The following is a 21,827-nucleotide window of genomic DNA, read 5'->3' on the forward strand; positions in this document are numbered from 1 at the left end:
AGGTCTCTTGAAATTGTACCCAAGCATGAGCCAGATTTCTGAAAGTCCACAATTCTCTTCCTGATATCTTGGCTGATTTCTTTAGACTTTCCCATGATGCTACACAAAGAAGCAATGTGTTTCAGGTGTGCATTACAATACATCCACAGGTGTGTCTCTAGTTAATTCAGATGTTGCCAAAAAAACTATCAGAAGCTTCCAAACACATGACATCATCATAAGGGCAGTCCAGAATTGTTTAACCGCTTCCCGACCGCCCACTGTAGATAAACGTCCGCGCTGCCTGGGCTCTGTGCAGCGCGGACGTTTAAAAACGGTGGGTGGTCTCGCAGCGCTCAGGACCCCCAGGGTCCTGCAAGCGCTGTGAGAGCGGTGCAGAGCGTTAGCTCTGACAGGGAACATCATCGGGACCTGATTAGATCAGGTCCCAGTGATGTTAAACCTTTGCTGTCTTCTATATGCCGCGATCTATAGTGATCGTGGCATATAGAAGACAGCAGGAGGAGAGGGGGTCGTCCACTTACCTCTCCGACGACCCCTTGATTGCTTTCAGGACCTGGCGTTGCTATGGCAGCTGGAGGTCACATGACCGCCTCCAGCTCTGCCATATATGGTGTTCTTCCTGTCTGGCTTCAGCCTGTAGCTGATGCCAGACAGGAGACTGTGAAACAGTTAGTGAAGATCTCATATAATGTAATACATGTCTATTACATTACATGAGATCAGGGATCAGAAAAATAAAAATTAATGTCCCATACAGGGACTAAGTAAAAATGTAAAAAAAAGTAAAAAAAAATGTTTTGAAACTGTTAAAAAAAAATACAAAATAAATAAAAATAAATAAATAAAATATTAAACCAATAAATCCATATATTTATGCAAAAACAAAAAAAGTACACATATTTGGTATTGCCGCGTCCGAAACAACCCGAGCTATAAAACTGTCACACTAATTAACTCCTTATGTGTACACCGTAATAAAAATAAATAAAAAACGGAGCAAAAAACTATGCTTTTTCCTCATATCGCCAAACAAAAAGTGGAAAAAAATGCGATCAAAAAGCAAAATGGAAATAGAAATGGTACCGCTGAAAACGTCATCTTATTCCGCAAAAATCAAGCCGCTATACAGCTCCATCAGCCAAAAAATAAAAAAGTTATACCTCTCAGAATAAAGCAATGCAAAAAAAATATTTTTTCTATAAAATTGTTTTATTGTGTAAAAGCGCCAAAACATAAAAAAATATACAGTAAGTGTAGTATCACTGTAAACGTACTGACCCGAAGAATAACGCTGCCTGATCACTTTTACCACACGCAGAACGGCATGAAAAAAACCTCAAAAAACAATTCCTGAATTGTTGGTTTTTGTTAATTTTACCTCCCAAAAAACGGAATAGAAAGCGATCAAAAAATGTCACGTACCCACAAATGGTACCAATAAAAATGTCAACTCGTCCCGCAAAAAACAAGCCATCACATGACTCTGTCGGCCGAAATATGGAAAAATTATAGCTCTCAAAATATGGCGATACAAAAACTAGATTTTGCAAAAAAAAAGCGTCTCTTAGTGTGTAACAGCTGTCAGTCATAAAAACCCGATATAAATCTGGTATCTCTGTAATCGCACCGACCCGAAGAATAAAGTAATCTAATCAGTTATATCACACGAGGAACGGCGTAAAAAATAAATAAAACCAATTCTTCACCTGCTACTGATTTGTTTATTATGTCTCCCAAAGATCGCAGTATGGCTCGGCACACATTTATCCTGCGCTCTGTGCTGAGCACTTACGCCAGAGTTTCCATGTAAATCTCTGAAATATGTGATTCAGCCGAACCCATGACGGAAGATTCCCTGTAATGAGGCAGATATAGGCCACTGTGGATGCCGTCTGGCCTGTGATCCCACGGTGTCATTTGTTTTAGGCGTGCATAAAAGTGCGGTTGGCCACAGTTTTGTGCACTTCTGAAAAAAAGGACACCGCTAAACAGAGGCCAGACGGAGTCCAGAGTAACTCTGCTGCCTCATTACAGTGAATGGATCCTGCAGGGGTTTCATCTGAATTACATCACTTGGAAATTTAGATGGAAACCCCTATGTAAGTGCTCAGCCTAAAGCGCCGGATAAATGTTACGTAAAATGTTCCCAATAAAAGCTTCAACTCAGTCCTCAAAAAAAGCTAGTCCCCACTCAGGTCCGTCATCTGTTAAAAATATAAGGGACTTCCAAGTTACTGGTAGCTGAACTGGTAGCTGAAAGGCTCTGGAAAAGCGAAATGGCCCTTGCCCCCCAAAAGAAATTCAAATCATTTTGTGCTCCCAAATCCGAATGCCTATTCTACAATAATTTGTTCTCCAATTGTCAAATAGCACTCCGTCCCCCCCAGATCTCGCCGTATGGCTGAGTGGTACGATGCAGCCACATATGGGGTATTGCCACTTTTAGAAGAAATTGTGTGACACATTTCGGCACCATTTTTACCCATCGCCCTGTGTGAAAATGTAAAATCTGAGGGTAAAACATTTTTTTGTGGTAAAAATATAATTATGCTTTTTTCACTGCCCAATGGTATAAATTTAAAAATTAAAAAATACTCACTACTTCCCTAGATGAATTCCTTGAGAGGTGTAGTTTACAAAATGGGGTCACTTGTGGGGGTTTCTGCTGTTTCGGCATGTCAGCGACTCTTCAAATGTGACATGGTGTCTGCTGCCTATCCCAGCCAACATAGCGCTCCTTTCTCTTCCGAACCCTGCCGTACACCAAAGCAGTGGTTTTCCCCCACATATGGGGTATCAGCGTGTTCAGGAGAAATTGAACAACAAATTTCATGGTGCAATTTATCCTGTTACCCTTATGATAGTACAAAATTAGGAAAAGGAAAACATTTTTTGTGGGAAAAATGTGAAAATTTTATTTTTATGGCTCAATATTATAAACTTCTGTGAAGCAGCTGGGGGTGCAAGGTGCTCACCACATATCTAGATAAGTTCCCTAAGGGGTCTAGTTTCCAAAATGGTGTCACTTGTGGGGGGTTTCCACTGTTTAGGCACATCAGGGGCTCCCCAAATGCAACATGGCGTCCGCTAATTATTCAAACAAATTTTACATTCAAAAAGTCAAATGGTGCTCCTTCCCTTCCGAGCCCTGCCGTGCGCCCAAACAGTGGTTTGCCTCCACATATGGGGTATCGGCGTGTTCAGGAGAAATTGCACAACAAATTTCATGGTGCAATTTATCCTATTACCCTTATGATAATGCAAAATTAAGGGATGAAAAGCGTTTTTGCGGGAAAAATGTGAAAATTTTATTTTTACAGCTGATTATTATAAACTTCTGTGAAGCACGTTGGGGTTCAAGGTGCTCACCACACATCTAGATAAGTTCCCTAAGGGGTCTAGTTTCCAAAATGGTGTCACTTGTGGGGGGTTTCCACTGTTTAGGCACATCAGGAGCTCTCCAAACGCAACATGGCGTCTGCTAATTATTCAGACAAATTTTACATTCAAAAAGTCTAATGGCGCTCCTTCCCTTCCGAGCCCTGCCGTGCGCCCAAACAGTGGTTTTCCCTCACATATGGGGTATCAGCACGCTCAAGAGAAATTGCACAAAAAATTTTGGGATCCATTTTTTCTTGTTACCCCTGTGAAAATAAAAAAAATTGGGTCTAAAGTAACATTTTTGTGAAAAAAGTTAAATGTTAATTTTTTTCTTCCACATTCCAAAAATTCCTGTGAAGCACCTGAAGGGTTAATAAAGTTCTTGAATGTGGTTTTGAGCACCTTGAGGGGTGCAGTTTTTAGAACGGTGTCACTTTTGGGTATTTTCTGTCATAAAGACCCCTCAAAGTGACTTCAAATATGATGTGGTCCCTAAAAAAATGTTTTTGTAAATTTTGTTGGAAAAATGAGAAATCGCTGGTCAACTTTTAACCCTTATAGCTCCCTAACAAAAAAAAATTTTGGTTCCAAAATTGTGCTGATGTAAAGTAGACATGTCGAAAATGTTATTTATTAAGTATTTTGTGTGACATATCTCTCTGATTTAAGGGCATGAAAATTCAAAGTTTGAAAATTGCAAAATTTTCAAAATTTTCGCCAAATTTCCGATTTTTTCACAAGTAAACGCATGTGATATCAAAGAAATTTTACCACTATCATGAAGTACAATATGTCACTGAAAAACATTCTCAGAATCAGGGGGATCCGTTGAAGCGTTCCAGAGTAATTGCTTCATAAAGTGACAGTGGTCAGAATTGAAAAAATTGGCCTGGTCACGAAGGCAAAAACAGGCTCTGGTGCGAAGTGGTTAAAGGCATAGTAATCTTAGTGTATGTAAACTTTTGACTTTGCAGTAATAAAAATGCCTTAAAACATTCTCTCATTATTCTGGCATTTGGCAAATATTAAAAATTATGATAATCCTAATTGACCTAAAATGGGAAAAGTTTATTCTAATTTCATGTCAAATATTGAGAAAAACATGGATATGTGTCTTTTTATATAGTGTATGGAAACTTCTGGTTTCAACTGTAAATACAAGTACAGAAAACTACAAACGCAGAGCACTGATTATTAGTGATGAGCGAGCATACTCGCAAGTACTCAGTACTCGCCCGAGCATCTCAGTACTTGAGATGCTCGGAGCTGACCGAGTACTTGCGACATGCTCGGGTGGATGCTCGGGTCCCCTCCCTGCATGTTTGCCGCTCTTTAGAGCGCCAATCAACATACAGGGATTGCCTGCCACTCATTGTAATGCCGCAGCCATGTTGGTTGTGGGCATTACAGTGATTGGCTGGCCGCACAGCGTCATCAGGTCTATATCAGACCTGGCGCCGCCATGCTCGTCACAGTCACTCCGGAATCAGGCAGAGTATGGAGAGGTGCTGCTGCCTCAGGGAGAGATTTGCTTGTGTATTAGGTAGTGTAGGGAGAAAACAAGTACATTACACATATCCATCTTAACAAACAGTCCTTCTGAGGACTAATCCATCTGCAGAGATATCAGGCAGGCAGAGTATATAGGCAGGCAGTGTATATAGGCAGGCAGGCAGTGAATATAGCACAAGAGGCTCCAATTTTGCCTTCTGCTACTGTTAGATATTTCTATACAAAGGCCCAGGTCTCAGGGGCCAGGAATACTTTTTTTTGGATCTTAATCCTCATTATTTGCTTAAAAAGCAATCCAGAGAACACCGTTTTTCTGCGCCCTTTACTTGTTGGCACTGCAGAATACAGCCAGGTCCTTTCCATATTACAGCGCTAGAAATCCAGCTATTTAAAACTGTGTTTTCTCCATCACACGGATCACATATACTTTGTCAGAAAATACTGCCATTTCTGGCCTTCATTAAAAATTTCTTTCAGTGTGTCAGTGAAGCAATTCACACCAGTTTGCTGTTCAAACTAGTTACCTACAGGCCAGGTATTTCAAACTTTGTTTTCTCCGTCACACGGATCACATATAAATTCGCTCCAAACTAAGTCATTTGTAGTGAGCGTGGAAGATACTGTCCTCCATTTAAAATGGGCAAGGCACGTGGCAAGGGACGGGGAACTTGACGTGATGGTGATGGTGCATGCAGAGGCCGAGGACAAGGCCGTGGGCAAGCTGAAATTGTGCCACAACAAACACCCACATCTTCTCGTCCAACCTTCCTGTCCCAATTCCTAGGGGACCGCAGCATGCCACTAATGAACCCAGAGCAGTGTCAAAAGGTTGTTGGTTGGATAGCGGATAATGCTTCCAATCACTTAGCCACCACCACCACCACCACCCTGTCTTCCACACGGTCAAGTCTCATTATCCGTGAGGCTGGACCGCATATTCCTCACCCTGATCCTCCTTCCTACCACCATGCCGAGTGCCCAGAGACAACTGATCCCACACTTGGACACTCTGAAGAGCTGTTCACTTTTCCATTTATAGATTCGGGCCTCTTGCCTGGTCCACTTGAAGCGGGGCAAGAGGAGATCACATGTAGCGATGCCCAAATATTTGAGCAGCCACGATCACACGAAGACGACGGTGGGAAAGTGTCACAAGAGGTGGGCGATGATGAGACACAATTGCCAGAAAGTCAGCAGGAGGACCAGAGTGCGGAAGTGGAAGACGAGGTGGTGGATGATATAGTAACTGACCCATCCTGGCAGGAGGATATGCAGAGCGAGGACAGCAGCACACAGGGGGAGGGAGGCAGAGCACCCCAACAGGCAGGAAGAAGCAATGTGGTGGCCGCAGACAGAAGGCAGGCAACCGTTCCCCGTAACACCAACACGAAGGAAGTTGCCAGTACAACTGTTAGGTCTTCCCGAGTCTGGTTGTTTTTTAAAGACTCTGCCGATAACCCCAAAAAGCCCATTTGCACCACCTGCCAGGCCAGCATCAGCAGGGGTGGCAAAACTAGCAGCCTGACCACCACCAGCATGATCAGGCACATGGCAGCAAAGCACACGACTTTGTGGGCCGAACCACAGGGTCCAGGAACAGTGTCTGCGGGTGGCACCATTGCTTTTTCCGCTGTTGTGCATGCAAGCCAATCCCCTGTCCATGGTCCATGCGAAGATGCCTCCTGCCCTGCACCTGTCGTTGCACACTCTCAAGTAGCAGCATCAGGAAGCACGTCCATGTCCTTGTCCTAGTGCAGCATTCAGTTGTCCATACCCCAGTCCTTGGAACGCAAGCGCAAATATGCATCTAACGCCCCACAGGCAACACTACTAAATTCTCACATGTTGCCTTTTAGGCTCGTGGAGACAGAAGCATTCCGCAACCTGATGGCGGTGGCCGTCCCTCGGTACTCGGTCCCTAGCCGCCACTATTTCTCCCGGTGTGCCATCCCCGCATTACACAAGCACTTGTCCCAAAACATTAGCCGTGCCCTCAACAACACAGTTACCGGGGAAGTCCACCTAACCACGGACACGAGGACAAGTGCTTGTGGGCAGGGACGGTACATCTCGCTGACTTCACACTGAGTTAACATAGTGGAAGCCGGGACCCAGTCGGACCTTGGGACAGAACATGTCCTCCCGACGCCAAGGATTGTGGGCCCTAAGTCAATCAGGGTTGCCCCCACAGTCTACAGCTCCTGCACCTCATCCTCCTCAGCCTCCGCCTCCTCATCAGCCTCCATCTCCGAAATGACCACATCAGTCACAAGCTGGAAGCATTGCAGCACTGCCTCGGCCAAGCGGCGACAGGCTGTGCTGAAGCTAATATGCTTAGGTGACAAACCGCACAATGCTGAAGAGTTGTGGACAGCTCTGAAAGAGCAGGCAGATCTGTGGCTCACACCGCTGAACCTACAGCCAGTCGTGTGTGACAATGGCCGGAACCTGGTGGCGGCTCTGAGGCGAGGCGAGCTCACACACTTACCATGCCTGGCCCATGTGCTTAACCTCATGGTTCAGCGGTTTCTCAAATCCTACCCAGAGCTGCTGGATCTGCTGTTAAAGTACGCCGCCTGTGTGCCCATTTTAGAAAGTCACCTACAGCTTCCGCTGCCCTTGCCGTGTTTCAGCAGCGTTTGCAGCTTCCGGCTCACAGACTGGTGTGTGATGTCCCCACGCATTGGAACTCTACACTGCAGATGTTGGGAAGGATTTGTGAGCAGAAGAGGGCAGTTGTTGAGTACCAGCATCAACAAGGCCGTCGCTATTCAGTTCAGACTCCACACATAAGACCTCAGGAGTGGACATGGATGTCAGATATATGTACCATCCTCCAAAACTTTGAGGACTCCACCAAGATGGTGAGCGGCGATGACGCCATAATTAGCGTCACCATCCCGCTTCTCTGTCTTCTGAAATGCTCTCTGCTCACAAAGAGAATGCATTGCAGGTGGAGCACGATGAGATGGATCAAGGAACCATACAGGGTGATTACACACAGCCCAGCCTCATCTCCTCCCAACGTGGATTGGGTGACAATGAGGAAGAGGAGGAGGAGGAGGAAGGACAGGAGCTAGTTTCATGCGCTATAGACGGTACTACTTGAACAGCTGTCAGACCGTCTGTTCAACGTGGATGGCCAGAGGACAGAGAGGAGGAGGAGGAGGAGAGCATGGTCAGTCATCCTCTTTGTGAGGACACGGAAGTCTTGCCTGTTAGTAGTCTGGCACGCATGGCTGAGTTTATGTTACGCTGCCTTTGCCATGACCCTCGCGTTCTCAAAATTTTGGGTGACAGTCATACTGTTTGGTGACACTTCTAGACCCACGCTACAAGGAGAACTTTATATCTCTTATTCCTGAGGCGGACAGGTCTACAAAAATGGGGCTGTACCAGAAGGCCCTTGTTGCGGAACTATTAAAAATATTCCCATGGGAAAATGCTGGCGGCAGAGGGCACACTTCGTTGGACAACCAAGGAGTACAGGCGAGAGGCAATCCAGCAGAGGCAGGGCAACACTGTCAATGTTCTGGGAGAGTTTTCTCAGCCCCTCCCATCGCACAGACCCTGAGGCGCGGGGTACTATCACAAGGAGTTCAAAGTTTGGGAAGATGCTGAGGGAGTTCCTTTCTGACCGTACCAAGGTCCTCTGTGATTCCTCTGTGCCTTATAATTATTGGGTTTCCAAGCTGGATACGTGGAATAAACTGGCTCTCTATGCCTTGGAGGTCCTGGCCTGCCCTGCTACCAGTGTTTTATCAGAGCGGGTTTTTAGTGCCGTTGGTGGAATTATAACTTATAAGCGCATCCGCCTGTCAACTGAAAATGCTGACAGGCTGACTCTTATAAAAATGAACAAGGGCTGGATTGGGCCAGACTTCTCAACACCACTGAATGATAGCAGCGTAACATAAACTCAAATCCAGTGTCTTTTCTTGGGAGGTGTATTCCCATGCACCTTTTCACACCCAGACATTGGTATACGCTTCCTGATTTTGGCTATTTGCTCTTGTCCTCCTCCTTCTCCTCATCCTCCACCACCATATCACCAGGGTGACCCTGGTCCTTGATGCAACACCCACATAATTTTTTTAAAGGGTGTTTATGATGCCCGTAAAAAATTTTTTTATACAGTATGTTTATGCATACCCCCCAGGGGTAAATGTTTGTCAGCCCATACACTTAAGTATAGGAGGCCCGCTCATATCTAATGGGAACATTTTTTTATGAGGCCCTCCTCCACGTCTCTTCCAAGGGGCATTGGAGTGCCTCCAAATTTTTGGCAACCCTTGCATTCACTGCATAGGCAAACACAATGGGAGAGTGACCTACTTCCTAATAATGGGAATATTGTTTTCAGAAGGCCCTCCTCTAAGTCTGTTCAAAGGGGTATTGGGGTGCGTCCAAATTTTGGGTAGCCCTGGCACTCACTGCATACGCAATAACAGTATAGGAGACCCACTCTTTAGTAATGGGAACAATAAAACATAGCCGGCTGATGGCTCTCTAAGAATAGTGAGGGCCAACTGCTGGCCCTTTAAGAATAGTAAAGGCCGCCTGATGGCCCTATAAAAATAGGCTTTGTGTCTCTCAGCGTCCCTCCTTCATAAATGAAACACGATGTGTCTGATGATATCTCACACACCACATGGCCAGATAAGGTTGTAAAATGTTAAAATGACATTTCCTGTTGAATGCATTTGTCACGGTTGAAAGCAATGCAAAAGTGAAAAAATGCATCAAAAACGCTACGTGTGAACATAGCCCAAGGTGTGGAGGAGCATTTTTGTTTTTAGTTATTTATTTTTCTTTATATACAAGTCATTACCCTGGAAAGGATGTTCCTTAACATATTTCCTAGGAAAATCCATTTTGGTTTCGTTTTGGTATGTTTTATTGTGAGTCCGTAAAAGTGGCATAATATCTCTGACAACGTTGTTGACAGAAGTGACCTGGGAGTCAGAAATGCTTCCAGGTGTCTTCCCCATGCTGTCCCCATGTCATTTGAGCACTGTTCCCATCGATTTGGGCAATTTTTAGGCACTCTGCAGACCGCCGGGGGGAGCCACCTGAAAAATGCTCGAGTTTCCCGTAGACTTACATTGGGCTCGTTGCTCGGGTCGAGCACCCGAGTATTCCAATGTGCTCGACCCGAGTATCAAGCACCCGAGCATTTTAGTGTTCGCTTATCACTACTGATTATTTATCTCACTGACATCTACTACCTATTTATATCTGTATACAGTTGTGCTCAAAAGTTTACATACCCCAAAAGAATTTTTCCATCCTTGGCCTTGTTTCAGAGAATATGAATGATAACAAAAAAACTTTTTCTCCACTCTTGGTTATTGGTTGGGTGAAGCCATTTATTGTCAAACTATTGTGTTTTCTCTTTTTAAATCTTAATGACAACCAAAAACATCCAAATGACCCTGATCAAAAGTTCACATACCCCAGTTCTTAATACCATGTATTGCCCCCTTTAACATCAATGACAGCTTGAAATCTTTTGTGGTAGTTGTGGATGAGGTTCTTTAATTTCTCAGATGGTAAAGCTGCCCATTTTTCTTGGCAAAAAAACTCCAGTTCCTGTAAATTCCAGGGCTGTCTAGCATGAACTGTGCACTTGAGATCTCCCCAGAGTGGCTCAATGATATTGAGGTCAGGAGACTGAGATGGCCACTCCAGAACCTTCACTTTGTTCTGCTGTAGCCAATGACAGGTCGACTTGGCCTTGTGTTATGGATCGTTGTCATGATGGAATGTCCAAGTACGTCCCATGCGCAGCATCCTGGCTGATGACTGCAAATGTGCCTACAGTATTTGCTGAGAACGTGCTGCATTCATCTTCCCCAAGTTCCCAAACTTTTACCAAGTTTCCTGTGCCATTGTAGCTCACACATCCCCAAAACATCAGCGATCCACCTCCGTGTTTTACTGTAGGAATGGTGTTCCTTTAATCATAGGCCTTGTTGACCTCTCTCCAAATGTATCATTTATGGTTGTGGCCAAAAAGTTCAATTTTGGTCTCATCACTCCAAATTACCTTGTTCCAGAAGTTTTGAGGTTTGTCTCTGTGCTGCTTGGCGTATTGTAGGCGAGATATTTTGTGGCATTTGCACAGTAATGGCTTTCTTCTGGCAACTCGACCATGCAGCCCATTTTTCTTCCAGTGCCTCCTTATTATGCATCTTGAAACAGCCACACCGCTAGTTTTCAGAGAGTCCTGAATTTCAGCTGATGTTATTTGTGGGTTTTTCTTTGCATCCCGTACAATTTTCCTGGCAGTTGTGGCCGAAATTTTTGTTGGTCTACCTGACCGTGGTTTGGTTTTTACAGAGCCCCTGATTTTCCATTTGTTAATCAGAGTTTGAACACTGCTGACTGGCATTATCAATTCCTTGGATATCTTTTTGTATTTCTTTCCTGTATTATACAGTTCAACTATCTTTTCCCATAGATCCGTTGACAATTCTTTTGCTTTCCCCATGACTCACAATCCAGAAACTTCTGTGGCTGGATCAAAGATGCAAGAGTCTGTCTGGATCCCAGAAACTCACTCAGCTTTCATGCACACACACTGATTACAAGCAAACAGGTCACAGGTGAGGATGTTACCTTTAGTAGCCATTCAAACCCATTTGTGGCAAATTCTGTGCATGTTATCAGGCCAAAATCACCAGGTTATGTGAACTTTTGATCAGGGTCATTTGGATGTTTTTGGTTTTCATTAATATTTAAAAAGAGAAAAATCAGTAGTTTGACAATAAATGGCTTCACCCAACCAATAACCAGGAGTGGAAAAAATTTTTTTTGTTATCATTCATATTCTCTGAAACAAGGACATGAAAGGAAAAATTCTGCCGGGGTATGTAAACTTTTGAGCACAACTGTATAAGATTGTTTTATTTTTTAGAAATGACGTAGAGGATTACTGTATGTAAAAGTTGATGTTAAAAAACGCATTGCATATGGATGCTAGATGAGAAAATAAACGCCTGACACTCTCCAACTTTTCTGGCTGAGAATCTCAGCTACTTTATATACGCAGATGTGAGTGCACCCTTAGAGCGGCAAAAGTGCTGCATTGAGGGTTTCCGGCCCTTCTTTGACCTAAGGATTGGGCATTACTGTGAGCTTCTGGAAAAACATTTATCTCCAATTTTTAGTGCCTGTAGTTGTTTGTTGGGTAAATTATGGATGATGTACCAAGTGTTATACAGCAGGAACTCTCCCACCATAGAGCAGTGCCACATGGAGTAACATGGGTGTCCAGTAGAGTGCTACCACTGTATATGACCTCTGCTGTGCGAGCAGATAATTTTGCAGGTCACTCCGTTCATCTGATTGTGTGACATTTTTCATTTAACAGATATCCAGAGGGTCTGCACTGTCCTTTGCTACGAGGTGAAATTTTCAAGGTAAGTCAAGTGTTACAAATACAATTACTGGTGAACCTCTGATGAACAGAAATGCAGAGCAGTGAAGAAAGCGACAACACTTAGGACATTCAGATCCTGTAAAAGTATTTCCATAGAAGGGTAGTGGCCCCAGCATCTCGTCATCATAGACCTGGTATGTACAATTTACTCTGTTTGCACCAGGCCCTGGGTGTGAATCCTAGTACTGCACCCCATATACCTACACATCTGGATGATTGCATCTATTTCCTAAAATGCTTTTATAATTGCAGAAATGATCCAAAGGCAAATTTACTTTTGTGTACAAGGCGTCATTCATGGATGTTTGTTATTCAGGTCCTGTAACAATATTGTATATTATCCCTGTACTGTGACATCACTGTGTGTATTATCCCTGTACTGTGACATCACTGTGCGTATTATCCCTGTACTGAGACATCACTGTGTATATTATCCCTGTACTGTGACATCACTGTGTGTATTATCCCTGTACTGTGACATCACTGTGTGTATTATCTCAGTTCTGTGACATCACTGTGTGTATTATCTCTGTACTGTGACATCACTGTGTGTATTATCTCTGTACTGTGACATCACTGTGTGTATTATCCCTGTACTGTGACATCACTGTGTGTATTATCCCTGTACTGTGACATCACTGTCTGTATTATCCCTGTACTGTGACATCACTATGTGTATTATCCCTGTACTGTGACATCACTGTGTGTATTATCCCTGTACTGTGACATCACTTTGTGTATTATCCCTGTACTGTGACATCACTGTGTTTATTATCTCTGTACTGTGACATCACTGTGTATTATCCCTGCACTGTGACATCACTGTGTGTATTATCCCTGTACTGTGACATCACTGTGTGTATTATCTCTGTACTGTGACATCACTGTGTGTATTATCCCTGTACTGTGACATCACTGTGTGTATTATCCCTGTACTGTGACATCACTGTGTGTATTATCCCTGTACTGTGACATCACTGTGTGTAGTATCCTTGTACTGTGAGATCACTGTGTGTATTATCCCTGTACTGTGACATCACTGTGTGTATAATCCCTGTACTGTGACATCACTTTGTGCATTATCCCTGTACTGTGACATCACTGTGTGTATTATCCCTGTACTGTGACATCACTGTGTGTATTATCTCAGTTCTGTGACATCACTGTGTGTATTATCTCTGTACTGTGACATCACTGTGTGTATTATCTCAGTTCTGTGACATCACTGTGTGTATTATCTCTGTACTGTGACATCACTGTGTGTATTATCCCTGTACTGTGACATCACTGTGTGTATTATCCCTGTACTGTGACATCATTGTGTGTATTATCCCTGTACTGTGACATCACTGTGTGTATTATCCCTGTACTGTGACATCACTGTCTGTATTATCCCTGTACTGTGACATCACTGTCTGTATTATCCCTGTACTGTGACATCACTGTGTTTATTATCTCTGTACTGTGACATCACTGTGTGTATTATCTCAGTACTGTGACATCACTGTGTGTATTATCCCTGTTCTGTGACATCACTGTGTTTATTATATCTGTACTGTGAAATCACTGTGTATTATTCCTGTACTGTGACATCACTGTGTGTATTATCCCTGTACTGTGACATCACTGTGTGTATTATCCCTGCACTGTGACATCACTGTGTGTATTATCCCTGTACTGTGACATCACTGTGTGTATTATCCCTGTACTGTGACATCACTGTGTGTATTATCCCTGTACTGTGATATCACTGTGTGTATTATCTCTGTACTGTGACATCACTGTGTGTATTATCCCTGTATTGTGACTAGAGATGAGCGTTGTTCTACTCGAACTGTTCGCCAATCTCAAATTCGAGCTGTTTTGGGCGGTGTTCGAGCCGTTCGGCGAACACGAACAATTTGAGAAAAATTCGGCTGTTCGAGGTTATGTTCGATAACTGTTCGTGCACCAAAATCATAACTGGATTTTTTCTCAGTAATGATGAAAATTAATGTTAATACGCAGTTTGAGTGTACAGCGGGGTGGGGGGAGGGGCAGGGGATGGATCTCTGCAGGAACAATGAAGATCTCCATTTTTTTTTCTCTTTCCCGCATTTGCAGTGGGGAGGTGCAATCTGTCAGCCTATCAGCAGCGCACACACGGAGCGAAGTGTTTTTTTTCACACAAGCAAGGGCATGTGTGATTGGCAGTGTATGTCACATGTCCTTGCCCTATAAGACCAAGCCATTTTCCCCGTCGCCACCATTTTCTCACTGCTGCAGCTGCGTGTTAGACGGCACCGCTGTTGCTGTGTGCGCTATACCTTGTTAATTTCAAGCCAATTTTCGCACAAATCTACAGATAGCTTGGGAGTAGGGAATAGTTGTGATTGCAGTCCTTTTAAGGACTAGGTTACAGCATTTCCTACGACTTTTATCAGGCAGGTCTGTGCTCTTAAATAGATAGGTTGTGGGAGTAAAGACTAATTGTAATTGGAGTCCTTTTCAGGACTAGGTTACATCAGTTCCTATCAGTTTTTGCCAGGCAGGTCTGTGCCAGTGCTGTGCAAGTTTTTTTCACAGCATTTGGCTGAATCTAGCAAAGCTAATCCTTTTTGGCCTATTGCAGAGTGTGTTAGTCAGTGGAGTAGCCTATCTGTGTTGCAAGATATACCACCTGTGTATAGAATACCAATTTTTTTACTGCACCTAGTGAAGTAAAATCTTTTGGGCATAGCATCATTCTATTAGTCCATCTATACTGACCTCCATCAGGTTGCAAACTGAATCTAATTTTTTTCTGCATCTAGCTCTGAAAAAATATTGGGCTTCTAGCTGTGTGTGGGTCTTGTTCTATTAATCCATCTATACTGACGTCCATCAGGTTGCAAACTGAATATAATTTTTTTCTGCATCTAGCTCTGAAAAAATATTGGGCTTCTAGCTGTGTGTGGGTCTTGTTCTATTAATCCATCTATACTGACCTCCATCAGGTTGCAAACTGAATATAATTTTTTTCTGCATCTAGCTCTGAAAAAATATTGGGCTTCTAGCTGTGTGTGGGTCTTGTTCTATTAATCCATCTATACTGACCTCCATCAGGTTGCAAACTGAATATAATTTTTTTCTGCATCTAGCTCTGAAAAAATATTTGGCCTTCTAGCAGTGTGTGGGACTTGTTCTATTAGTCCACCTATACTGACCTCCATCAGGTTGCAAACTGAATATATTTTTTTCTGCATCTACCTCTGAAAAAATATTGGGCTTCTAGCTGTGTGTGGGACTTGTTGTATTAGTCCATCTATACTGACCTCCATCATGTTGCAAACTGAATATATTTTTTTCTGCATCTACGTCTGAAAAAATATTGGGCTTCTAGCTGTGTGTGGGTCTTGTTCTATTAATCCATCTATACTGACCTCCATCAGGTTGCAAACTGAATATAATTTTTTTCTGCATCTAGCTCTGAAAAAATATTGGGCTTCTAGCTGTGTGTGGGTCTTGTTCTATTAATCCATCTATACTGACCTCCATCAGGTTGCAAACTGAATATAATTTTTTTCTGCATCTAGCTCTGAAAAAATATTGGGCTTCTAGCTGTGTGTGGGTCTTGTTCTATTAATCCATCTATACTGACCTCCATCAGGTTGCAAACTGAATATAATTTTTTCTGCATCTACCTCTGAAAAAATATTGGGCTTCTAGCTGTGTGTGGGTCTTGTTCTATTAATCCATCTATACTGACCTCCATCAGGTTGCAAACTGAATATAATTTTTTTCTGCATCTAGCTCTGAAAAAATATTGGGCTTCTAGCTGTGTGTGGGTCTTGTTCTATTAATCCATCTATACTGACCTCCATCAGGTTGCAAACTGAATATAATTTTTTTCTGCATCTACCTCTGAAAAAATATTGGGCTTCTAGCTGTGTGTGGGACTTGTTGTATTAGTCCATCTATACTGACCTCCATCAGGTTGCAAATTGAATATAATTTTTTTCTGCATCTAACCCAGCCAATAGTTTTGGCCTAATACCACAGTTTGGCCACTCAGCTCTGCTCGGTTACCATCCATTGTTTTTTTGTGCAAACAACTCCAGAGTTGTGAATTAGTTAACCACCAAAATGAGTGGAAAAAGGCCTGCTGCTGGTGGAAAGGGGAATAGGCGTGTTGGGAAGGGGAAAAAAGGTTGTGTCCGTGGGGTAGGTGTTAAAGCAACAGTAACATCTGCAGAAGAAAGACCATCTTCCAGCCAAACTAAAATGTCTACTTCTTTTAGCGGACAATGTGATAAGATCCCTTTCTTACGGCCACGCCAATCGCTACAAATTCCAGATGAGGCACAAAAACAGCAGGTGCTTCAACGAATATCAAGTGCTCCTTTAAGTGGGCTCTCCTCCACATCAACTTCAACATCACAAATATCTCCAGTCCTCAAAGGTGTCACCCAAATCGCACTTGCTTCCTCACAGCTCCCAAATCTCCAGCTGCCCGTCTGAGTATGAGGTAGAACAGATGGTTGAGTCTGCAGAGCTGTTTACTCATACTATAGCCTGGGAATCAGAGGTCGACTCCAGAGCTTCTGTGAATCCAGACGAGGAAATGATCTGCACTGATGCCCAGAATCTTTATGAGTCGGATCCAGGACCAGACGCAGAAGGTTCTGACCATAATGTAGACCCTCATTCCCAAACTGTAACTCCTGTTGGTGGAGACAATGAGGAAGACGATGATAAGACTCAAATACCTGATTGGAGCGACAACTTTAGTTTTTTGTCAGGGCAGGAACAGGTTGGCTCTGAGGACGACGGGTGTGATAACACACAGGGTGATGATGATGAGGTTGGAGATCCCACTTACTGTCAACCCACAGTCAGCCAAGAGATGAGGTCAGCAGAGGAGGTGGAGGAAGATGCTAGTGACGACGAGGTCAGGTTGCGCCTTCCTGGACAGAGACGTAGTACTGGAAGCACGTCAACAACTGCATCCTCAAACACAACTCTGCCTCTCACCACAAGTCGTGGTGGCTCTTCAGGTCGCATGGGTGCTAAGCCTTGCATAGCCTGGGCATTTTTTCAGATCGATAAAGATGACCCAACTCGTGTTATCTGTAACATTTGTCAGCAAAAGCTAAGTAGAGGCCAAAAAATACATAGTTTGAGTACTTCATGCATGAACCGGCACATGGACATGAAGCATAAGTTGCAGTGGGAAGCTCAGTGTGCTACAATGCGGCCTAGCCGGCCGGGCCAACCACCGTCTGCCATATCTTGTGCATCCGCGGCCTCTTCATCCTCTGTGACTGGGGGGACAGCAGTCACACCTGTTTTGGGGCGCAGACCTGCCACCTCTTTACCCGCAACAGCCAGCGTGATTGGCAGGTCATCATTTTCTTTGGAGGTGTGAACACCAGCTGGTGTTGAGCGCTGTCCGACATCGATAGCACCACCTTTGGATCAAGGCAACCTAACATGTCCGCCTGCATCTTCCTCACAGACCGGCAGTTTGCCGGGGACACCCTTATCAACCCCGTCTAAGCACAATAGCCAGCCCACGGTCCCTCAGATGTGGACAAGTAAAAGACCATTTCCTCCTAGCCATGAGAAAGCTAAGAGGTTGAATTTCACCATCTGCAAGCTCTTGGCTACAGAAATGCTGCCTTTCCGCCTGGTGGACACAGAGGATTTTCGAGACCTTATGTCCGTCGCAGTGCCCCAGTACCAGATGCCCAGTCGGCACTACTTCTCAAAGAAAGGTGTGCCTGCGCTCCACCAGCATGTCGCACACAACATCACCGCTTCTTTGAGAAACTCTGTGTGTGACAGGGTGCATTTCACCACAGACACTTGGACGAGTAGGCATGGACAGGGGCGTTACATGTCGCTGACTGGGCACTGGGTAACTATGGTGACAGCAGGACAAGGGGCTGCTGTCCAAGTCTTGCCGTCCCCACGAGTTGTGCGTCAATCCTCTTTATGTCAAAGTTCCTCCACTGCTTCTGCCTCCTCAACCTCCTCTCGGTCTTCCACCTGCACCCAAAGCCTGTCTGGTCATGCCACAAGCTTTCTAACTGCGCAGAAGGGATCCTGCACACCTCCTTACTATGCTGGCAGTAGGGCTCAACGTCATCAGGCGGTTTTTACATTGAAATGTCTGGGAAATGTGAGTCACACAGCTGAGGAGTTGTGGTCAGCTCTGGAGAACCAATTTCATGAATGGTTGTCTCCACTGGACCTGAAACCAGGGAAGGCCGTGTGCGACAATGCTGCAAACCTGGGTGCGGCCCTTCGCCGGGGCAATGTCACACACGTGCCTTGTATGGCTCACGTGTTGAACCTGGTTGTCCAGCAATTTTTAGCCCACTATCCCAGACTAGATGGCCTTCTGCAGAGGGCACGGTCGCTGTGTGCTCACTTCCGCCGTTCGCATCCCGCAGCTCAGCGACTTACATCTCTACAGAAGTCGTTGGGCCTGCCACTTCACCGGCTAAAATGCGATGTGCCTACCCGGTGGAATTCAACTCTGCACATGTTGCAGCGACTGTGGCAGCACCGACAAGCCCTGGTGCAATACGTTCTGACGTATAGCCTGGGCCAACGAGATTCAGAGGTGAGGCAAATCACGCTGGAGGAGTGGTCTCAGATCAGGGACCTATGCACCCTTCTGCACAGTTTTGAAATGGCGACGAAGATGTTTAGTGCTGACGATGCCATTATCAGCATGACTATTCCGGTGATTTACATGCTGGAGCACATGTTAAACAGAATTCGGAGTCAGGTGGTGGCACAAGAGGAGGTGGAGGAAGTAGAGGAGGAGGAGTTGTATGCGGAAGGGCTAACATCTGCAAGGTCCAGACGGTCGGCAGCACCAAGGCGGCAGGCATGTGAGGGTGGGGGAGATGGTTTTACCAGGGCGCATGGTAGCAGCCAAACTAGTGAGGAAGGTGCAGGAGCCCAGGAAGAAGTGGAGGACGAACTGATGGAAGACTCATCAGATGAGGGAGACCTTGATCACATTTCTGTTGTGCGAGGTTGGGGGGAGAGGACAGAGGAAGGAAGCATGATTGTTACCTCGCCACCAACACAACAGGGACTTGGTGCTCCTGGATGTGCAACACACATGAGTGCCTTCTTGCTGCACTACCTGCAACATGACCCTCGAATTGTGAGAATTAGAAATAATCCTGACTACTGGGTTGCCACACTGTTAGATCCCCGGTACAAAAGTAAATTTGCAGAAATTATTCCTGCCATAGAAAGGGATGCACGCATGCAGGAGTATCAGCAGAGACTGTTGCAGAATCTTACATGTGCTTTTCCACAAAATACCAGTGGTGCACGTAGTGAATCTCACAGTTCCAACTTGCCAACCGTGGGACCGTCAAGTGTTCAGCACTCAAACCGTAACAGAACCACAGTATCTGCTGGTAACATCAATTTTGCGGAATCATTTCACCACTTTTTTAGCCCATCCTTTGCAAGGCCACAGGAGACAAGAAGTCTGACACATAGTCAACGCCTAGAGACGATGGTACAGGAGTATCTCCAAGTAAACATTGAAGCCACGACTGTGTCACTGGACCCTTGCTCTTTTTGGGCTTCCAATCTGGATAAATGGCCGGAGCTAGCCACTTACGCCTTGGAGATCTTGTCATGCCCCGCAGCCAGCGTTCTGTCTGAACGTGTGTTCAGCGCTGCTGGTGGTGTGCTGACAGATAAGCGCACGCGGCTCTCCACTGATAATGTAGACAGACTCACGTTCATAAAGATGAACAAATCATGGATCCGAAACGACTTTTCTACCCCTGTGTCATCCTGGGGAGAGTAAAAGCTTGATGATTGGTTAAAATCACCCTACCAACCGTTTTAAGCTTTCAAATTACTAATCATGTTTATCTGTATCTTGACTGGAAAATAATTTGGGCTTTGTAGCAGTGTGCAGCACTGATCCTATTAGGCCATCTATACTAAAGCTTCACCAGATTTAAAATTAAAAATAATTTTTAGCTGCATCTAGCCCGGAAAATAATTTTGGGGCTCCGAGATGCGCAAGACACATAAGTGCCTTCTTGCTGCACTACCTGCAGCATGACCCTCATATTGTCAGAATTCGAAGTAATCATGACTACTGGGTTGCCACACTCTTAGATCCCTCAAACTTTTCGATCAACCTTTTCATTTTAATAAAGACCAAAAAAATGGTCATTTTTGAAATTATAAGCATTAGCAGGTTGTTAGAAACTGAAATCAAACAGTTTTCAACTCAAAACTTTATTCTAGGTGATGTTACATTTTCACATAGGACCCCTTGTTCGAAAGGAGCTTCTGAACTCTCTCGTCCATTGAATTTGTCAGGTTTTGGATTGTTTCTGCTTCAATTGTTTTGCATGAGGACAGAATACCCTCCCAGAGCTGTTGCTTAGATGTGAACTGCCTCCCGCCATCATAGACACTCCTTTTAATGATGCTCCAAAGGTTCTGAATGGGGTAGAGGTCAGGGGAGCATGGGGGTCACACCATAAGTTTGTCCCCTTTTATGCCCATATCAGCCAGAGATGCAGATGTTTTATGTGCAGCATGAGATGGTGCATTATCATGCAGAAAAATGATCTTGCTGTGAAATACACGGTTCTTCTTCTTGAACCATGGCAGGAAGTGCTGTTTGAGAAAATCCACATACATTATGGAGTTCATCTTTAGCGCCTTCAGGGATCCTAAAGGGGCCGACAATCTCTCCCCATGATTCCAGCCCAAAACATTACTCCACCTCCTCCTTGTTGGCGCTGTAGCCGTGTTTGCGCGGGGTGTCCATCAACCAGCCATCCTCCACTCCATCCATCTGGACCATCGAGCGCTGCACGGCACTCATCCGTGAACAAAACTGTTTTGAAATCAGTCTTCATGTAATGTTTGGCCCACTGGAGCCGTTTCTGCTTGTGTGAAGTGGATAGAGGAGGTCGACAGGATGGCGTATGCACAGCTGCAAACCTCTGAAGGACCCTGCATCTTGTTGTTCGGGGGACGTTGGAGGCACAAGCAGCTTCAAAAACTTGTCTGCTGCTGTGACAAGGCTTTTTGGCCGCTGCTCTTTCAACCTGACGTAATTGCCTGTAGGAAAGAGTCCTCAATTTGCCCTTATCAGCACGCACACGTGTGTACTGTGAATCAGCTACATACTTCTTGATTGCCAAGACACTTCATCCTGATCATCGCACAATGTTGATTGTAGTCATGCCTTGACCTAAACACTCCACAATTTGTTGCTTCTCAGCAGCCGACACATCCTTTTTCTTTCCCATTTTGGCAGAAAATGTAGGCTGCTTAATAATGTGAGAGAGCCTTCTTAAGTAGTCTTGCCTTTCATTGGACACACCTGCCAAACTAATTAGCACAGGTGTCTGCAATTGCTTACAGTGATATAAAGAGCCCTGACACACATCACCATCAATGAGTTTAACTGACAAACAAACAAATTCTTCCCTTATCACTCCTAAACACTTTTTGCATA

The 21,827-nt window shown here is 44.5% G+C and overlaps 1 protein-coding gene across 5 annotated transcripts in view; it reads left to right on the top strand.

Moving 5' to 3' along the window:
• RAB27B (RAB27B, member RAS oncogene family) overlaps positions 1 to 21,827 on the top strand; it is a 265,799-nt gene that overhangs the window by 92,300 nt on the left and 151,672 nt on the right. For 4 of the 5 annotated variants that reach the window (XM_073681086.1, XM_073681068.1, XM_073681080.1 and 1 more), the window contains one exon: positions 12,272 to 12,320. The exons of the other annotated variant lie outside the window; for it this stretch is intronic. The gene's annotated coding sequence lies outside the window, so the exon portion shown is untranslated. The remainder of the gene's footprint in view (positions 1 to 12,271; positions 12,321 to 21,827) is intronic. 5 annotated transcript variants of the gene reach the window in all.

Source organism: Phyllobates terribilis, unplaced genomic scaffold, assembly GCF_046119375.1.
Source record: "Phyllobates terribilis strain yellow unplaced genomic scaffold, ASM4611937v1 Scaffold_1__5_contigs__length_1240528914, whole genome shotgun sequence".
Lineage (NCBI taxonomy): Eukaryota > Metazoa > Chordata > Amphibia > Anura > Dendrobatidae > Phyllobates > Phyllobates terribilis.